The following is an 18,949-nucleotide window of genomic DNA, read 5'->3' as shown; positions in this document are numbered from 1 at the left end:
AACGGACGATGAGTTAACCCAGGCCATCATTTCTGCCCAGAGGGGAAAGGGTGTTGCCCCATTCGCCCTCTCTTCTCTGGAAAGAAGGATGGCGGCCGCATGGGAGCCTTGTGGACAGCAGGTATGAGCCGGGGGTGTGGGGGGCGACTAAAACTTCACGAGAAGGGGGGCATTCCGGTCCGTCCTTCACGCCCTACCGAGGTCAACAGTTGCCCCCCATGAGCGGCTCCCCAGCACGGCCACAGTCCCAGAAGCACAAGGACTTAATGCAGAACCCGGCAGCTTGGAGCAGAAAAGTGAAAGGACTATGCGTTAATCCAGGCCATCAAGTCTGCCGGAGGGGAAAGGGTGTTGCCCCATTCGCCCTCTCCTCTCTGGAAAGAAGGATGGCGGCCGCATGGGAGCCATGTGGACAGCAGGTATGAGCTGGGGGTATGGGGGCGACTAAAACCTCATGGGAAGGGGGGCGTTCCGGTCCGTCCTTCACGCCCTACCGAGGTCACCAGTTGCCCCCCACGAGCGGCTCTCCAGCACGGCCACAGCCCCAGAAGCACAAGGGCTTAATGCAGAACCCAGCAGCTTGGAGCAGAAAAGTGAAAGGACTATGCGTTAATCCAGGCAATCATTTCTGCCCAGAGGGGAAAGGGTGTTGCTCCCTTCCGCCCTCCTCCCTCTGGAAAGAAAGATGGCGGCCACATGGGGGCCTTGTGGACAGCAGGTATGAGCCGGGGGTGTGGGGGCGATTAAAACCTCATGGGAAGGGGGGCGTTCTGGTCCGTCCTTCACGCCCTACCGAGGTCACCAGTTGCCCCCCACGAGCGGCTCTCCAGCACAGCCACGGCCCCAGAAGCACAAGGACTTAATGCAGAACCCAGCAGCTTGGAGCAGAAAAGTGAACGGACTATGCATTGATCCAGGCCATCAAGTCTGCCGGAGGGGAAAGGGTGTTGCCCCATTCGCCCTCTCCTCTCTGGAAAGAAAGATGGCGGCCACATGGGAGCCTTGTGGACAGCAGGTATGAGCCGGGAGTGTGGGGGCGACTAAAACCTCATGGGAAGGGGGGCGTTTCGGTCTGCCCTTCACGCCCTACCGAGGCCACCAGTTGCCCCCACGAGCGGCTCTCCAGCACGGCCACAGCCCCAGAAGCACAATGACCTAATGCAGAACCCAGCAGCTTGGAGCAGAAAAGTGAAAGGACTATGCGTTAATCCAGGCAATCATTTCTGCCCAGAGGGGAAAGGGTGTTGCTCCCTTCCGCCCTCCTCCCTCTGGAAAGAAAGATGGCGGCCACATGGGGGCCTTGTGGACAGCAGGTATGAGCCGGGGGTGTGGGGGCGACTAAAACCTCATGGGAAGGGGGGCGTTCTGGTCCGTCCTTCACGCCCTACCGAGGTCACCAGTTGCCCCCCACGAGCGGCTCTCCAGCACAGCCACGGCCCCAGAAGCACAAGGACTTAATGCAGAACCCAGCAGCTTGGAGCAGAAAAGTGAACGGACTATGCATTGATCCAGGCCATCAAGTCTGCCGGAGGGGAAAGGGTGTTGCCCCATTCGCCCTCTCCTCTCTGGAAAGAAAGATGGCGGCCACATGGGAGCCTTGTGGACAGCAGGTATGAGCCGGGAGTTTGGGGGCGACTAAAACCTCATGGGAAGGGGGGCATTTCGGTCCGCCCTTCACGCCCTACCGAGGCCACTGGTTGCCCCCCGCGAGCGGCTCTCCAGCACGGCCAGGACTCCAGAACACAGAAACCAATTTCTTAACTATCTGACTTTCAGTAGAAATACTTCCAGGGTCAATAGGTAAAAGAGCAGAAGTCCAAAACCAACATTTAATTCTTGAACCCAGCCGTAGAAAGCAAATCACTTCACAATGCTTTTTCAGCATGTCTGATTTGGGGGGGGGGGGTAAACTCTAAATAATAGTGGTGAATCTTTTATTGAAACAATGAATCTAATCAAAGCAGATAGAGTGTTAACTAGAATTCATCTGCCTCACAGGGACGGGGAGGGGTGGGGGGTGGGGTTTTATTGGGGTTCTTCATGGTAAAAAATAAGTATTGGTAAAGGGAAATGTGTTTGATATTTGCATGACTGAGACATAAACCTGAAAGCTTTGTAACCTTTCCCACAGTGATTCAATAAATAAATAAAAAAAATTAAAAAAAAAAAAAAAAGAAACTGGGCAGATGGATCTGGCCAGACACGAGGGATTACTGCACCCTTCTTAGAAAGAACCCCAAACTGTGACTGGTACCTGCTGTCTAATTGCTGACCACTGTTGTAATAGGGCAATGCTAAAAATAGACCAACATATAAACTGCTTTTTAACTGAGCCCTTAACTGAGCTGCTTGTGATTTGGAGTTGGGGTCCTTGTCAAGACTTCACTGTGTTGTTTGAGACTTGGACCCTAGCTCGAGCTAGCAATTAAGTTCCTTTGCTTTTCCATTATCGTGTGTGGACTTGGTCTCTCTGCAGGTGGGTATCTGAACCTCAGGCACAGCAATAAGAATTACAAAGAGAGAAAAATCAGAGCATGTAACTGGAAGGGGCTGAAGGCACGAGACAATATTTGACAAATGGTCATGGGAGACCATTCTGGGGAGACCACGTTTGAGTGAAGAACCCAATCTCCAGAAAGGAGCCGTTGTGGGAGATATGAGGAACTTCCTGCCAGGGGGAACAACAGCCTCAGTGGAGATCTGGAATGTGACTCGAACGTGGAAGGAAAGTGAGCAGAGCTGGGAAGGCAGGAAGGGGAAGAGGTGGGAGAGTCCGTGAAATAGGGGAATCCGGTGGTAAGGATGGCATCAAGTCTGTAGCGCCTGATAAGCAAGACGAGCAGGCAGGGCATTGGTTCACGTTCTATTTGGTTGACTGGATGAGCTACCCACATCAGTTATGAAGTTACCAGAGATGAGATCCGGGGTGTTCAGCTTTCTTCAGAAAAGTTGGTATTTCCAGCTGGACTTCGATCTCTGCTTTTTGTTTGTTTGTTTGTTTGTTTTTGCTTTGGGGGTCATGCCCAACGATGCTCGGGGGTTACTCCTGGCTCTGCACTCAGGAATCACTCCTGGCAGTGCCAGGGGGACCATATGGGATGCTGGGAATCGAACCCGGGTCGGCCACGTGCAAGGCAAATGCCCTACCCGCTGAACTATCACTCCAGCCCCCCACCCCGCAATCTCTGTTGTAAATTTGCTTCTGCCTCCTCAAAGCAGCCACACAGCGTACGTGAATGAAATAAGTGTGGCTGTATTCTAACCGTTAATTCATGAAAAGGGAGGTGGGCCCCCGTCTGCAGATGGTTAGACCAGAAAACGGTGTGAAGAGGCAGTGAAGTGCACAAAATGAAGCATGTCTGTTGACCCGGAGCTCTGAGAACGCTAGGGTTCAAGGCCACCGGCTCTGACACGGGAGGACAGAGGGGGCGACAAGGTCACTGCTTTTATCTTCCCTAACGGAGCAAGGCCCGCTCCAGAGCAAGGATGTGTGAGTGTGGGTGTGTGTTGAGTCAGTGTCCTGGGGAGGTTTGATTTTCACGGATCTGAAATGGAACAATTTGCGTGTTTTCCTTAAAAAAAAAAAGGAAATATGAAAATCACAAGTACAAAATTAGGGACTGGACCCTGGGAAACAAACAAAAAAAAAACCTGCGACAGCAAGTGACAGGCCCTGAAGCAGGAGCTTTCTTACCTGCAGGGTAAATCCTCTTGGGCCCCGTGTCTGTGTTTTCCCCCTGAGCGCCTAGCAACAATCGGAGCCTCATTATTTTAAGTCAGGCAGTTTTAAATAAAGCCTCCTTTAGTGACATCTGGTGCACGACTCATACTTTGAAACACTCAGAACCAAATAACAAAAGAGGCATTTGCTCTGGGTCTGCAGAGGGGCCTGGGGTGTCAAAATTGTCTTCGGAGATTTTAGAGACTCACCCCACCCCATCCTGGGGTCCCCCCCCCCCCAACACACCCAGCAGCTACTTGATGGCACTCTGCTGGGTGGTGAGGCAGCCGTGGATCCTGTGTCCTCACACTTCTCTTTCCAAAACTGACACTGGAACTCAGAACCATGTATGCAGTGCAGCAGGTAATGAAATGGAGGCTGTTCCGGGGACCCCCTTTACTCTGACCCTGAAAGATTCTTCATGAGAGCCTCAGAGTCTCAGCTCTCTCTCTCTCTCTCTCTCTCTCTCTCTCTCTCTCTCTCTCTCTCTCTGTCTTTGCTTTTTGGGTCACACCTGGCAATGGACAGAGGTTACTCCTGGCTCTGCACTCAGGAATTACTGCTGGCGGTGGTCCGGGGACCATATGAGATTCTGGGAACTGAACCCAGGTTGGCCACATGCAAGGCAAACTTCCTACCTGTGTGCTATTGCTCCAGTCCCCTTAAACCCTGTCTCTATCTCGATTCCACAGATCTTTTCTGGAAACATTTTTTTTTTTTTTGCTTTTTGGGTCACACCCGGCGATGCTCAGGGGTTACTCCTGGCTCACCACTCAGGAATTGCTCCTGATGGTGCTCAAGGGACCATATGGGATGCTGGGAATCGAACCTGTGTCAGCCTTGTTGGCTGCGTGCAAGGCAAACGCCCTACCCGCTGTGCTATCGCTCCAACCCCTCTGGAAACTTTTTGATAAAGAACAGTAGTAGAAGCTGTCTCCAACACCACGTTCCTGTGAGAGTGGGAACGTCCGATGGCTGTCACAGGGAGAAGGATGCTGCCTGCTGATGTGGGGGTGGGGGGGTCAGAGAGAGACTGTGGATGGAGCAAGGTCAACCCTCAGCCATGTGTTTTCTTGGCATGCAAGTTATTAGCTAAATCATGACAGGAAGGGGACAAGGAACAAAGGAAGGAAGGCAGGGGGTGAAGGGAGGAGAAAGGACATGAAGCAAGCAAGGAAGAAAGAAGTGGGAATTTGGGCTAGAGAGATAGTGCAGGGGCTCAGGCACTTCTCTGGCATGTGACCAACCCCAGTTAGATCCTCAGCATCATACCTCCCTCCTCGAACACAGAGCTCCCTCCTCGAACCAGTCACTCCCTCCTCGAACACAGAGCTAGGAGGATCCCTGAGTATACTGCTGGTCGTGGCCGTAAATCCCCCCTAAAACAAAATAAAAGAGTTAGCAAGTAAAGGAGAAAGGAAGGAAAAAGAGAGAAGGGAAGGAAGGAAGGAGGACAGAGGGAACAAAGGGAGAAGAGGGAGAGGAAGGAAAGAAGGAAGAGTGGAGGAAGAAGGGGAGAGGAATGGATGAAAGAGAAAGAAAGGGAGGGAGAAGAGAACGGTATTGTATGCTTGATGTGTAAAGATTCCTTTGGAAACAGTCACAGAAGCTGAGTCCCACAGTAAGAACGTGGGGGAGGATGTTGGAGGCAGGAGAGTGGTAAACGGATCAAGCAAGATAAACAGAGACCATGGAACAAAGAAGAAAATGTGGGGGCAGTTTGATGATCACAAGCTGTGGAATCAAAATTGGCTCCAAACATGGCTACCTGGATGAAATGCAGAGGGGAGCAGCCTGGTAGCTGGCAATGGCAGGAGTCATGTACAAGCCTGTGGGGTCCCTGCACAGAAGTGGCTGCCCACTGTTTACAATAGCCAGAATCTGGAAAAAACCTGAGTGCCCAAGAACAGACGACTGGTTAAAGAAGCTTTGGTACATCTACGCAATGGAATACTATGTAGCTGTTAGAAAGGATGAAGTCATGAAATTTACATACAAGTGGTACTACATGGAAAGTATCATGCTAAGCGAAATGAGTCAGAAAGAGAGGGACAGACATAGAAAGAATTGCATTCATCTGGGGAACATTAAGTAACAAAATAGGAGACTAACACCCAAGAGCAGCTGTGATAAATACCAGGTTGTTCACTCCATGGCTTTGAGGCCAGCCTCACACGCTAGGGGAAAAGGCATCCCAGATAGAGAAGGGAGCACCAAATAAAGGGTGTTCGGAGGTTCCTCTCAGGATGGGTAATGCGTGATGAGAGTAGACTATAGTCCAAACAAGATTGCCAATCAATGTCTCTTTTGCAAACCACAGCACTCAAAAGGAGAGAGATAACAAAAGGGAATGCCTTGCCACAGTGGTAGGATGGGGTGGGGAGAAGGGGGTGGGAGGGATATTGGGACTGGTGGTGGTAGAGAATGGGCACTGGTGGAGGGAGGGGTATTCGATCATTGTATAACTGACACCCAAGCACAAAAATTTGTAAGTCTACAACTGTACCTCGTGGTGTTTCACTAATAAAAATTTAAGGAAAAAAATAAAAGAAGTGGCTGCCCCAGAAATTGGCTTGAGGAGATAGTCCCTGGGGGCCTCTAGAAGCACTGGAAGGGGGATTAGTGAGGAGTCGAGTTTCTCTGTGAGTAGGGGCATCTTTAGAAATCACTGAGGTGCTATCATGCTAAGGGAAATGAGTCAGAAAGAGAGGGACAGACAGAGAATGACTGCACTCATTTGTGGAATATAAAATAACATAATATGAGACTGACACCCAAGGACAGTAGACACAAGGGCCAGGAAGATTGCTCCATAGTTGGAAGCCTGCCTCATGAGCTGGAGGAGGAGGCAGCTGGAATAGAGAAGGGATCACTAAGTCGATGATGTTTGGAGGGATCATTTGGGATGGGAGATGTGTGCTGAAAGTAGAAAAAGGACCAAACGTGATAGCCTCTTAGTATCTGTATTGCAAGCCATGATGCCCAAAAGAGAGAGAATTTGAGAGAGAATTTGGGGGAAAATGTCTGCCATAGAGGCGGGGGGATGGTTGGGATGGTGGGGAGGGATACCGGGGACATTGGTGATGGAAAATGTGCACTGGTGGATGGATGGGTGTTCGATCATTGTATGACTGAAACTCAAACATGAAAGCTTTGTAACTGCATCTCACGGTGAGTCAATTAAAAAAATCACTGAGGTGCAAATATCACATTCCTCAGTGGGCACCCCAGAAAAGTGAGGCCAGGAAGCTGGAGGTTGGGGTGGATAATGTGTTTATCTCGTGCACAAAACTCTAAAGATGCTGTGAAGCTGCCTTATTCGTGTTTATAATTCTCTCTGTCCCCTTGTCATTCTTATTCCATCCTACCCAGTGCCTAACCTAGCCCCTGGCATATATTGTATTCCCTCAGTGATTATATGTGTAATGAATAAATGAATAGAGAACGCACAAATAAAACACCCTCAGAAGTCTGTCCACAGGCCCCCGCCATCCTTCACTCTTGATCAACTCTAGCTTCTTTCCTGGGCTTCGGTCCCTATCTATCTGCCATGAGAGAATTAATGGTGCTATCATAGCATCGCTCAGGCTGACATTTAGAATTATGGAATGGCAGCGCTGGAAGGGACCTTCGAGATGGAGTCCAAAGCTTTCGATGAAATTTGAGCTCCTTAGAAGGAAAACCTGAGGCAGATTTCAGTAAACTCCCATTTGTCTGAAATCCAAGCAGGCAAAACATGCAAATGACTGAATGCTGTGTAACTCCAATAGCATATTTTCATCTGTACATGTAGCGGTCTACACGGGATATCAAATCATTTCACTTAAAGTATCTTTTTAGGTAGCAAGTGAGCCCCTCCATTCCACGGTTTAATTTACCTTCCCTAAATCATTCAATTAGTAAATGGTAATCAAGGTCCTAGGTGGCCTACTGACTCTGGGTTCAATGTGCAATTGTGTGCATAATAAGAAGCTTAAAATTCCTTGAATGGCCGACAGACAGGCCAATTCATGCATCTCCTTAATAAGAACTCAGCGTCTAATTTCTCTCAATCTCCTGTTTCTCCAACTACCTAGAATTTTTTTCTTTTCTTTTCTTTTTTTTTTTTTTTGGCTTTTTAGGTCACATCTGGCACTGATCAACAGTTACTTCTGGCTCTGCCCGCAGGAATTACTCCTAGCAGTTCTTGGAGGACTACATGAGTTGCTGAGGATTGAACCCAGGTTGGCCAGGTGCAAGGCAAACACCTTACTCACAGTTCTACTGCTCTGGCCCCATAATTTTTTTAATTAATTTATTTATTTTTTAATTTTAATCTCCTGCCCCCGCACCTGACTGTCCTCGCTCGCCGGGACCCCTTGGAGGGGAGCAGATTGAGCTTTCCTCCCCGCCCCGACCAGGGCTCCCGCAGCCAAAGACCTCCAGGACCAGCCGCCACCATGCTGAGACCACTCTCCGCACACATGAAGGTACTGGCAGAGGGACAAAGCCACGCGGGTTCCGGGGCCGAGATCTCCAAGCCTACTCGAATTGGAGTCGAGCATCCTCCACCCAGATCCTCCAAATTCCAGTAGGCGGGGGTCACACCCACCAACTGGCCCCCTGGCACCGTGTAATCCCATCAGCGGCCAAGACTCAGAGACTATAAAAACCAGCTCCCAGAACCACGCGGCCACGAATGCCGCGAATGACATCTTATTATGACATCTCATTATCTCATTCCTACTTTGGACAAACTGGCAGGCTACCGAATGTAACCTGTCCACACGGCAGAGTCTGGCAAACTCCCCGTGGCGTACCCAATATGCCAAATACCAGTAACAATGATGGGTCTCATTTTCCTAAAGAGCCTTGGATATAATCTCAGGGCTAGGATGAAGGAGACATTACTGGGGCCTGCTCGAGGCAATCGACGATTAACAGGATGATTTGTGATTTGTGATCGTGAAAAAAATTTATTGAACCACGGTGAGTTACAAAGATACAAAGTCATTCATGATCAAGTTTCAGTTGTACAATGTTCCAACATCAATAACTTCACCAGTGCTCACTTCCCTGCACCAATGTCCCTGGTTTCCTTCTGTCCCCCAGCCTGCCTCTACGATAGGCATTTTATTATTTTTCTTTCATCCTTCCTTTCCCCAACACCCCCATCCTTTTTAGGCACTGTGATTACAACACTGTTACTTGACAGAGTATCATGCATTTCACTTTACTTCCTTTATATACCAATCCTCATTCACAATGAGCACTTCCTTCCACCATTGTCGTACTAACACCTTCCCTGATCTATCCATATTCCCCTCACCATTTATCATAGTGGCAAGCTTTTTTACTTAGGACCAGTTCTGCTCTTTGTTCCTACCGATTTGGGTATTAGTTATTCCCATATTATTTCTTTATATCCCACATGGCTCCACATCAGGACACGTGGCCTAGAATGGAATGAACAGGGTGAGAGACTGTCTGAGTTCATCATGTCAACCAAGACCATTCTTGGTAACTCACAGTTTCAGAAGGCCAAATCTAAACATTGGACATGGGAGTCTCCCAGTGACAAATTACACAACAAAATTGACCAAATCATATTCAATCGTCTATTTGCCTGACCGATGTTGCTGTTGTCCCAAAATTTCAATCGGACCGCTGTCTCCTTCGTGCAAAATTCTACTTCACGAAGCGGGGAGAAAGGACTGCAAAGTTTAAGAAGAGAACTCACAGAATGACCACCAACTGGGAGCTCTTTGGCACTATTGCAGCAACATGGGAAGATGCCATCGTTGACAACATTGATGAGGAATGTGATGAATTGGTTCAGCACCTCCATGACTGTGCGAGGAATGCCAAGAGTGGGAAGCCACAAAAAGACACCTGGCTTCGGAAACTCTCCAGCTCATTCACCAACATGGTTTGGCACAAGCCTCAGGCAACCACAAGCTAACGTCCAAGCTCGCAAAACTGTGCAGAGAAGCGAGAAAGGAAGACCTCAAAGAGAGAAGAGCAGCAGTGTTGGCCGATGTGGCAGAAGCCGGGAAAAGTATTCGCAATGCTCACCTGTCCTTTGCCAACTACAGAACCAAAATGACTGCCCTCCAACATCCTGATGGATCTATCACATCTTCCAGAAGGGCAATGGAGATTATCCACGACTTCCACTTAGATCTCTTCAATAGCCATATCCACCTGCCCACATACCAAATTCCACAGGATGGATATGTCATTTCTAACGTTCTCCCTTCTGAAATCCAACACGCCACTTCATTGGTAAAGAGGTGTATAGCACCCAGTCCAGACAAAATCAGGCCCAAACACCTTAAGAATCTGCGGCCAGTCGAGCAAGTAAAAACAGAGATAGATAAATGGGACTATCTTAAACTAAGAAGCTTCTGCACCTCCAAAGAAACAGTGACCAAAATACAAAGACAGTCTACAGAATGGGAAAGGATATTCACTGAATACACATCTGACAAGGGGTTGATAACAAGGATATACAAAATACTGGTGGAACTCCACAAGAAGAAAACATCCAACCCCATCAAAATATGGGGCAATGAAATGAACAGAAACTTTCTCAAAGAAGAAATCCGAATGGCAAAAAAGCACATGAGAAAATGCTCTACATCATTAATCATCAGGGAGATGCAGATCAAAACCACAATGAGATACCATCTCACACCTCAGAGACTGGCCCACATTCAAAAGAACAAAAGCAACCGATGCTGGCGTGGATGTGGCGAGAAAGGGACACTCCTTCACTGTTGGTGGGAATGTCGACTGGTTCAGCCCTTCTGGAAAACAGTATGGACGATTCTCAAAAAATTAGAAATTGAGCTCCCATTTGACCCAGCAATACCACTCCTGGGAATATACCCCAGAGAGGCAAAAATGTGTAGTCGAAGTGACATCTGCACTTGTTTGTTCATTGCAGCACTCTTTACAATAGCCAGAAACTGGAAGAAACCTGAGTGCCCAAGAACAGATGACTGGTTAAGAAACTTTGGTACATCTACACAATGGAGTACTATGTAGCTGTTAGAAAAGATGAAGTCATGAAATTTACATACAAGTGGTACAACATGGAAAGTATCATGCTAAGCGAAATGAGTCAGAAAGAGAGGGATAGACATAGAAAGATTGCATTCATCTGGGGGATATAAAGCAACAAAATATGAGATCAATACCTAAGAATAGCTGAGACCAACACCAGGAGGATTACTCCATAACTTAGAGGCCAGCCGGATATTCTAGGGGAAAGGGCAGTTCAGATAGAGAAGGGAACACCAAATGAAAGGTGTTTGGAGGATCCTCCCAGGAGGGGAAATGCATGTTGAAAGTAGACTATGGACTGAACATGATTGCCACTCAATGCCTCTTTTGCAGACCACAACACCCAAAAGGAGAGAGAGAACAAAGGGGAATGCCCTGCCACAGAGGCAGGGTGGGAGGGGGGGTGGGGGGAAATGGGCACTGGTGGAGGGATGGGTATTTGATCATTGTATGACCGAAACTCAGGCACAAAGATTTGTAAATCTACAACTGTACCTCATGGTGCTTCACTAATAAAAAAAAAAAAAGAAACAGTGACCAAAATACAGAAAATCCCCACAGAATGGGAAAGAATATTTACCCAATACTTATCAGATAATGGATTTATTAATCTGAAAAGCTCCTAGAAACAAGAGGTCGGGTTAGTAAAGTGGAAGGCTACAAAATCAACAGGATATACAAGACACTAATAGAATTGTACAAGAAAAAAACCTCCAGCACCATAAAAAATGGGGAGAAGAAATGAACAGAAGTTTCCTCAAAAAAGAAATACAAATGGACAAAAAGCACATGAAAAAATGCTCCACATCACTAGCCATCAGGGAGATAGATGCAAATCAAAACAACAATGAGATATCATCTCACACCACAGAGACTGGCACACATTCAAAAGAACAAAAGCAACCAGTGCTGGCATGGATGTGGGGAAAAAGGGACACTCTTTCACTGTTGGCGAGAATGCCCACTTGTCCAGCCTTTCTGGAAAACAATATGGACAGTCCTTCAAAAACTAGAAATTGGGCTTCCATATGACCACGCAATACCACTTCTGGAAATATATCCCGAGGATGCAAAAAAGTACAGTCGAAATGACATCTGTACCTATATGTTTATTGCAGCACTGTTCATAATAGCCAAAATCTGGAAACAACCCAAGTGCCCTAGAACAGATGACTGGTTAAAGAAACTTTGGTACATCTACATAATGGAATGCTATGCAGCTGTCAGGAGAGATGGAGTCATGAACTTTGCTTATAAATGGATAGACATAGAGAGTGTCATGCTAAGTGAAATGAGTCAGAAAGAGAGGGACAGACATGGAAGGACTGCACTCATTTGTGGAGTATAAAACAACGTGACATGAGGCTGACTCCTAAGGACAGTAGATACATGGGACAGATAGATTGCTCCATAGCTGGAAGCCTGCCTCATGAGCAAATGGAAGGCAGCTGGAATAGAGAAGGGATCACTAAGAAAAAATGGCTGGAGGAATCTGTCAGGATGGGAGATGTGTGCAGAAAATAGATAAAGGACCAAACATAATAACCTTTCAGGGTCTGTATTACAAACCATAATGCCCAAAAGTAGAGAGAGATTATGGGGAATCATGTCTGCCATGGAGGCAGGGGGAGGGTGGGAAAGCTGGGTTATATTGGGAATATTGGTGGTGGGAAATGTGCACTGGTGGAGGGATGGGTGTTTGATCATTGTGTGATTGTAACCCAAACATGAAAGCTTTAAAACTATCTCTAGGTGATTCAATAAAATTAATTTAAAAAGTATTCAAAAAAAAAAAAGAATCTGCGGCCAGTACTCGTCAATAAACTGGCTTGGGTCTTCACATGCTACCTATCTGAATGTAAGTTTCCGTCCCAATGGAAAACCAACAAGATCATTCTGTTGTATAAGAAGGGAGACATCCACGACATTGGCAACTATCACCCTATCTACCTGTTGTTCATTGTCTACAAGTTGTTCACTCGAGTCATCCTGAATAGAATAGGCAGAACACTAGATGAAAGACAACCATGTGAGTAAGCCAGGTTCCAAAAAGGATTCAGCATGATGGACCATATCCACACAGTGACCAAGCTCATTAAGTTTTCGAGAGAGTTCAAGATGCTGCCCTGTCTAACACTCATTGATTTAAAGAAGGCCTTTGATTCTGTTGAGATGGAAGCGATCATCGAAGCCCTCGCCAAACAGGGTTTCAAACTCAGTACATCAGGATCCTCTGCGAGCTGTTTTACAGATTCACCACCAGGATCTCACTGTTCTAAAAGGAAGTGATCATCTACGTCAAGAGTTGGATTAGGCAGGGTGATACCATTTCACCAAAACTCCTCAGTGCCACCCTCGAGAATGTCACATAACGACTGGAATGGGAAGAAATGGGAGTGAAGATAGACAGTTGGCAACTACACCACCTCTGCTTCACTGATGACATCATTCTAATATCACCAAACATTAGCCAAGCAGCACAAATGCTGGCTGACTTCCACCCTGAGTGTGGAAAGGTCGAACTGCAGCTGAATCTCACCAAGACAATATTCATGAAAAATGAACTAGTTCCTGAAATTTCATTTGCTCTCAATGGAACGACCATCTCTGCATGCAGTAGCTATGTGTACCTGGGTCCAAAACTCAACATGAAGAACAACTTGGCACCAGAACTGTGTAGGAGGAAGAGAGCAGCTTGGAGCGCCTTCAAGAGTGTTGAAGAAGTTGGAAAGAGGATGAAGAACCTCCCACTCTGGGCACATCTTTTTGACTCCACTGTTTTTCCTGCACTAACATACGCCTCAGAGACCTGGGCCCTACGAAAACAGGGCGAGGACACTATTCAGGTATCCCAAAGAGGAATCAAAAGAGCTATGCTTGAAATATCACACTCAAGTGAGAGAAGGAATCTCGTGTTCCAACCTCTATCGACGATCAAGAATCAGAGACACTGTCTTATTTGCCGAGGTGTCGAAAATCAGATGGGTCGGCACGTAATGCAATTTAGAGACGACTGCTGGACTAGAGCTGTTGTTGACTGGATTCCATGGGATGTCAGAAGGACGCATGGCTGCCCACCTACAAGATGGTCAGACGTCTTCGTCAAAACCCTGAACAAATGGTTTGAGGCTCTTCATGTCCCTGGAGCGAGCAGATGCCATTGGGCTACACTAGCACACAACAGGGATGAATAGAGACGTTACTGGCGCCTGCTCGAGCAAATCGATGAATAATGGGATGACAAGTGATAACAGTGATACGTCAGATCAGTCTCTGTCTGTCTTTCTCCCTCAACTCACTTTATTCAACGTGATACTCTCGAGATCATTCCACGTATCGGTAAATTGCATGATTTTACCTTTTCTTATGGTGAGTAATATATTACTACTGGAAGTGCTCGGGGACCATATGGGATGCCAAGGATAAAACCCGGTTTGGCCACGTGAAAGGCAAACATTTTACTTGTGTACTATTACTCTGGCTTCCAAAATTCTTCAGTTGTGATCTGTAGGTGCACACAGTATTTATATTACATGGCAGGATTTATGCATACAATGGTCAGCCTTTGGTATCAAATTCCTCCCTCCCCCACTTTTTTTTAAAAAATGAAATCACCATGAGACACAGTTACAAAGCTTTCATGTTTGAGATTCAGTCATACAGTGATCGAACACCCTTACCTCAACCAGTTCATATTTTCCACCGCCAATATCCCCATTATCCACCACCACCATCCCCAGCCCAGTTCTCACTCTGCCTCTATGGCAGAAAATTACCCCAAAACTCTCTCTCTAATTTTGGGCATTATATTTTGCTCGAGTTTCCCCACCACCATTCAAGCCTGCCTGCCAGGTAGATAATTTATTTTCCATTGCTCATTTTGAATGTCATGAGAGGTCACCTGGCCGCGAAAGCAGCTGCGCACTTCTGGAATTCTAATATTATAGATGGGCGGGTTCCAGAGACATCTCTGTGGGGCAATAATTCATATTGGGATTCAGTTGGGAGTCTCTGGACCAGGGCTGTTGGTTGCACTAAGATGGTTCCCAAAGGCAGATTGTGGGCATGACAGCCAGGATGCCGGGCAGGCAGGGAGACAGGAAGGGACAGCCCAACTCTTTTGCCGCCATGTGGCCTGGAGACTTAGTCCTGGAACCCACATACCTGGGCCTTGCTTGGGGAAGCTCTTGGGAGCTGGGATTCCAACTGGAGTGGTCAGGAAGAGCTCACCTGCTCCATCTCGGGTGCCCTGGTGAAATTGATTTTCTATGGGTTCTGGAGAGATCTTTGGCACTGTGGTGTCTTTCAAGACTCACTGCTGTGTCTTGATATCAACTTTGTGATACCAAGGTTGTGTGATTTAAGTCTTTGTTTGAGAATCTTGATTATCTCTGTCCTAGAATTTAAACCGATCTGAGTTGTGCTTAGGAGTCCCAGGAGGCTGATCCAGAAGAGGCCTCTTAGCCTCTGGGACAAAGGAACCTGCTGGACAAAACTCAACCAACTAGAGAGCAGTGTGAAAGCAGCCTCCTTGGAGCACAAGGAAGTTGAGAATTTTCCTTTTTTTAAAAAATGTTTATTAGTGAGACACCATGAGGTACAGTTATAGACTTACACATTATTGTGCTTGGGTTTCAATTATACAATGATCAAATACCCATCCCTCCACCAGTGCCCATTTTCCATCACCACAGATCCCAGTATCCCTCCCACCCCCCCATCCCACCCTGCCTCTGTGGCAGGGCATTCCCTTTTGTTCTCTCTCTCCTTTTGGGTGTTGTGGTTTGCAAAAGAGGCAATGGGTGGCAATCATACTACATAGCTGTTAGAAAAGACGAAGTCATGAAATTTACATACAAGTGGTACTACATGGAAAATTTTCTTTTTTCCTTCTGACTCATTTCACTTGTCTTTCCCATTCTACCCAGTTTGCAGCACACTTGGAGATTTTATTGTTGCTTTTAGCTGAGTATAATTTTATTGTGTGTATAGACTATAATTTCTGTATCTACTTCTCTGTCATTGGACACTTGGGACTTTTGCAGATTTGACAATTATGAATAATTATATTATGAGTGTACAAGGGAACAAAGCAAGGGGATAGATAAACTCCAGTGGGAACAAATTCTGAGGTCTTTCCAGGAGACCAGTGAACTAAGATGCAAAAAGGAAAGGGGGGGAAGGGACCCTGGGTCAGTGTAGGACATGGACACCTGTGAAGGAGGTGGAGTAGCTTTGCAAGTATCAACAATATGACAATTGTTGGTTGTAAGAAAAATAACTAGAACACATTACTTCAACAAAATAACTGGAAAAATGAAAAAGAACTTGAACATTGTCAGAGCAGGGATGGGAAAGAGGAGGTCTATCCATCACTCCATCACTCCATCACTCCATCACTCCCAGCCCCTTGGGTTCTGTGGGCTCCTGGCTAAGGAAGTTAAACAGTGTGCCCAAGTTTAAAAAGATGCTTCTATAAAATCTTTGGGGGACCTCAGCCAGTCAGGAAAGGCTTCACTGACTTAGAAGCCTGTGGTCTAGGGTTTGGGCTACAGCACTCAAAAGCCCTGAATGCTTTTGTAGTGACCCCTGGGACTTCTTGGTCTTAGCTGTCAGTTAACAAGGGATGGAAAGAACGGAGAAAGCATATTTTAGAAATTCCTCCTAGGAATAATGGGAGGGCTGAAGAGCTTTGAAGGTGAGCTAAAGCTCTTGAAATGGCGAGTTAGGACAAAACTAGGGGATACTTGTTTTGGAATCATAATTTAAAGTATTATCAGTACTCTGAATTTTCCTACTATTTTCTGTTGTCCCCTGGCCCTCTACCTTCTCTGCTTCAAGCCAAGACTTGAGGTGATCCTTGCCATGGAGAATTGATGTTATAGCAAAAAAAAAAAAATAATAATAAAAACAAGGAGGAAAGACTTTGAATTTCAAAAGCCTAGTTCAAAAGCCTAGTCTTAAGGGCACTTAAGGTATAAACAATAGATTTGGATGAATTCCTGGTAAGTTAAGTAGAGGCGTCTTACTTCAGACTAGTGCAAGATTCATGAAGTTTGGGGAGGAAGTAGGGTGGAAAAAAACAGAACAGAAGTCAAAAATGAATATGCGTTGTGGGTGTGTTGTGGATTGATTGGTGGTGGTTTTCTCTGCTTGTCACTGATTTTTGTGCATGAAAACGACTCTAATTTGGGGAAATCTGAGAGTGAAGAAGCCTTAGCCATCCTACCTAAGAAGTACTGAGGGAAAATGTTATGTCCCGGACAAGTGATGCCTCTGTGATAAGCTGAGGTGCGTAGGGACATACACGACCTCACAGGATTTACCACCATGTAGATGGTATTAGAACCCTAGAAATGCACTCTGCTTCTCAATGGAGCACGATTATAACTGAGATTTCTCTCATTAGGGATGAAGGTCATCCATAATTGCTCTAAGGGGGAAAATAAATTCATATCTTACCAGATGGACACCGAAAGGGGTGATGATAGTGAGGATCAGGATTCCTTTTCATAATGAGACCATTCACAACCTTCCTCACACTCACACTCAACCCAAGGAAAAAGTAGAAGCTCAAAACAGATTGAGATCAATTTAGGTTCTGGTCATAAAAGAAGTTAGAGTAGAAATCAGATTCAGTTGTAGAAAATCAAATCATATTCTGACATGTTAGAGTCAGGGAATTCTACTTGACAATCTTTAATTAGGGTAGGGGCATCTGAAGTCATCTCCAAGCTCCTGGTTTATAGCACAATGTCACTTTGATAAAGATTTTGTTCTCATGGGTCTAACTAATCATATTTATGTCAATTTTTGAGCACATCTTCTTAATACTCCAACGGTATTAGCACATTATTGGCACTTCAATGGTTTTTAAAATCATGACTCAATTTTACACCAGAGTTAAGAGAAGCAGTTGAAAATATTTTTGTTTTTTGAGAAATCCAGATCCCTCCAGTAGTCAAGAAGAGGAACAAACCAAACATCTCTGTAAATTTCGTAGAAAAGATGTTACTGTGTGAAATAATTCTTTAAAATGCTTTTAATTATAGTTTATGTAATATGGTTACCAAAGGGTTTAAGTTTAAAGTATGGACATTTTAAGTTAATGTACACCACCACAACCACCAAAGTGCCCAGGACCTTTTTCCATTGTCCCATGAAAAATAATTAAATTTTAAAAATTTGACATCTTTCTTGATGACTTCAGCCATAATGATTCTTGATCTTCTGCTTATAGGAAATTCTTTTCTTAAACCATTTTTATTAAGAAACCAGGATTTACAATATTGTTAATCACACTTTCCATGCATACATTATTCCAATTCCATACTCAGTACCAGAGAGCCCAATGCCCCTGGCCCGGCCACCAAGCACCCCTCCCAAGCACCCCTGCCCCATATTAACTAAGTTCCATAAACAAAGTCTTCAGTTCTAATGACTTTGACCTCTTGTTCTTCTCTTACTATGTTTCTTCTTTGCTTCTTTGTGTGCGTGCGTGTATGTGTGTGTGCGTGTATGTGTGTGTATGTGTGTGTGTGTGTGTGTAGGAGGGGTGACAACTACACACAGGTACATAAAGTTGTAGCACTGTCCTCCCACTGTTCATCAATTTGCTCGAGCGGGCCCAGTAACATCTCCGTTATGAGATTTGTTGTTACTGTGTTTGGCATATGGAATACGTCACAGGTAGCTTGCCAGGCTCTGCCGTGCGGGTGAGATACTCTCAGTAGCTTGCCGGGCTCTCTGAGAGGGGCAGAGGAATCGAACTTGGGTTGGTTGGGTTGACCTAGTGCAAGGCAAATGTCTTACCACTGTGCTTTTGCTCCAGTCCACAAAATTGGTAAATCCTACAAATTAAAATTTTAGTACAAGTGAAGAGAATTAAGAATATTTTAAGGGGGAAAATCTGAATAGATTTATAAAAATGCTAAGTGTGTCTTATCCTCAGAAAGGACATTTTGGCTTTATATTAGAAATGTTATGTTATAAATACTGAAGTGTCTGTATTAATAAGTAAAAGATTTTAATAAAAATCTCTATGATGTGAAAAAAACCCTAATGAGACAGAACATCCAATATAAATGAGGCATCAATTTGTTATTGAGAATGTATAAAAAAAACTTAGCAAGCTAGGAATAAGCTTGCCTCCCTCCCTCCCTCCCTCCCCACCCCCATCCC

The sequence above is a fragment of the Sorex fumeus genome, unplaced genomic scaffold (genome assembly GCF_029834395.1).
Source record: "Sorex fumeus unplaced genomic scaffold, SorFum_2.1 ptg000149l, whole genome shotgun sequence".
NCBI classification, from domain to species: domain Eukaryota; kingdom Metazoa; phylum Chordata; class Mammalia; order Eulipotyphla; family Soricidae; genus Sorex; species Sorex fumeus.
The sequence above is the reverse complement of the archived record's forward strand: the minus strand, read 5'-3'. Positions refer to the sequence as shown.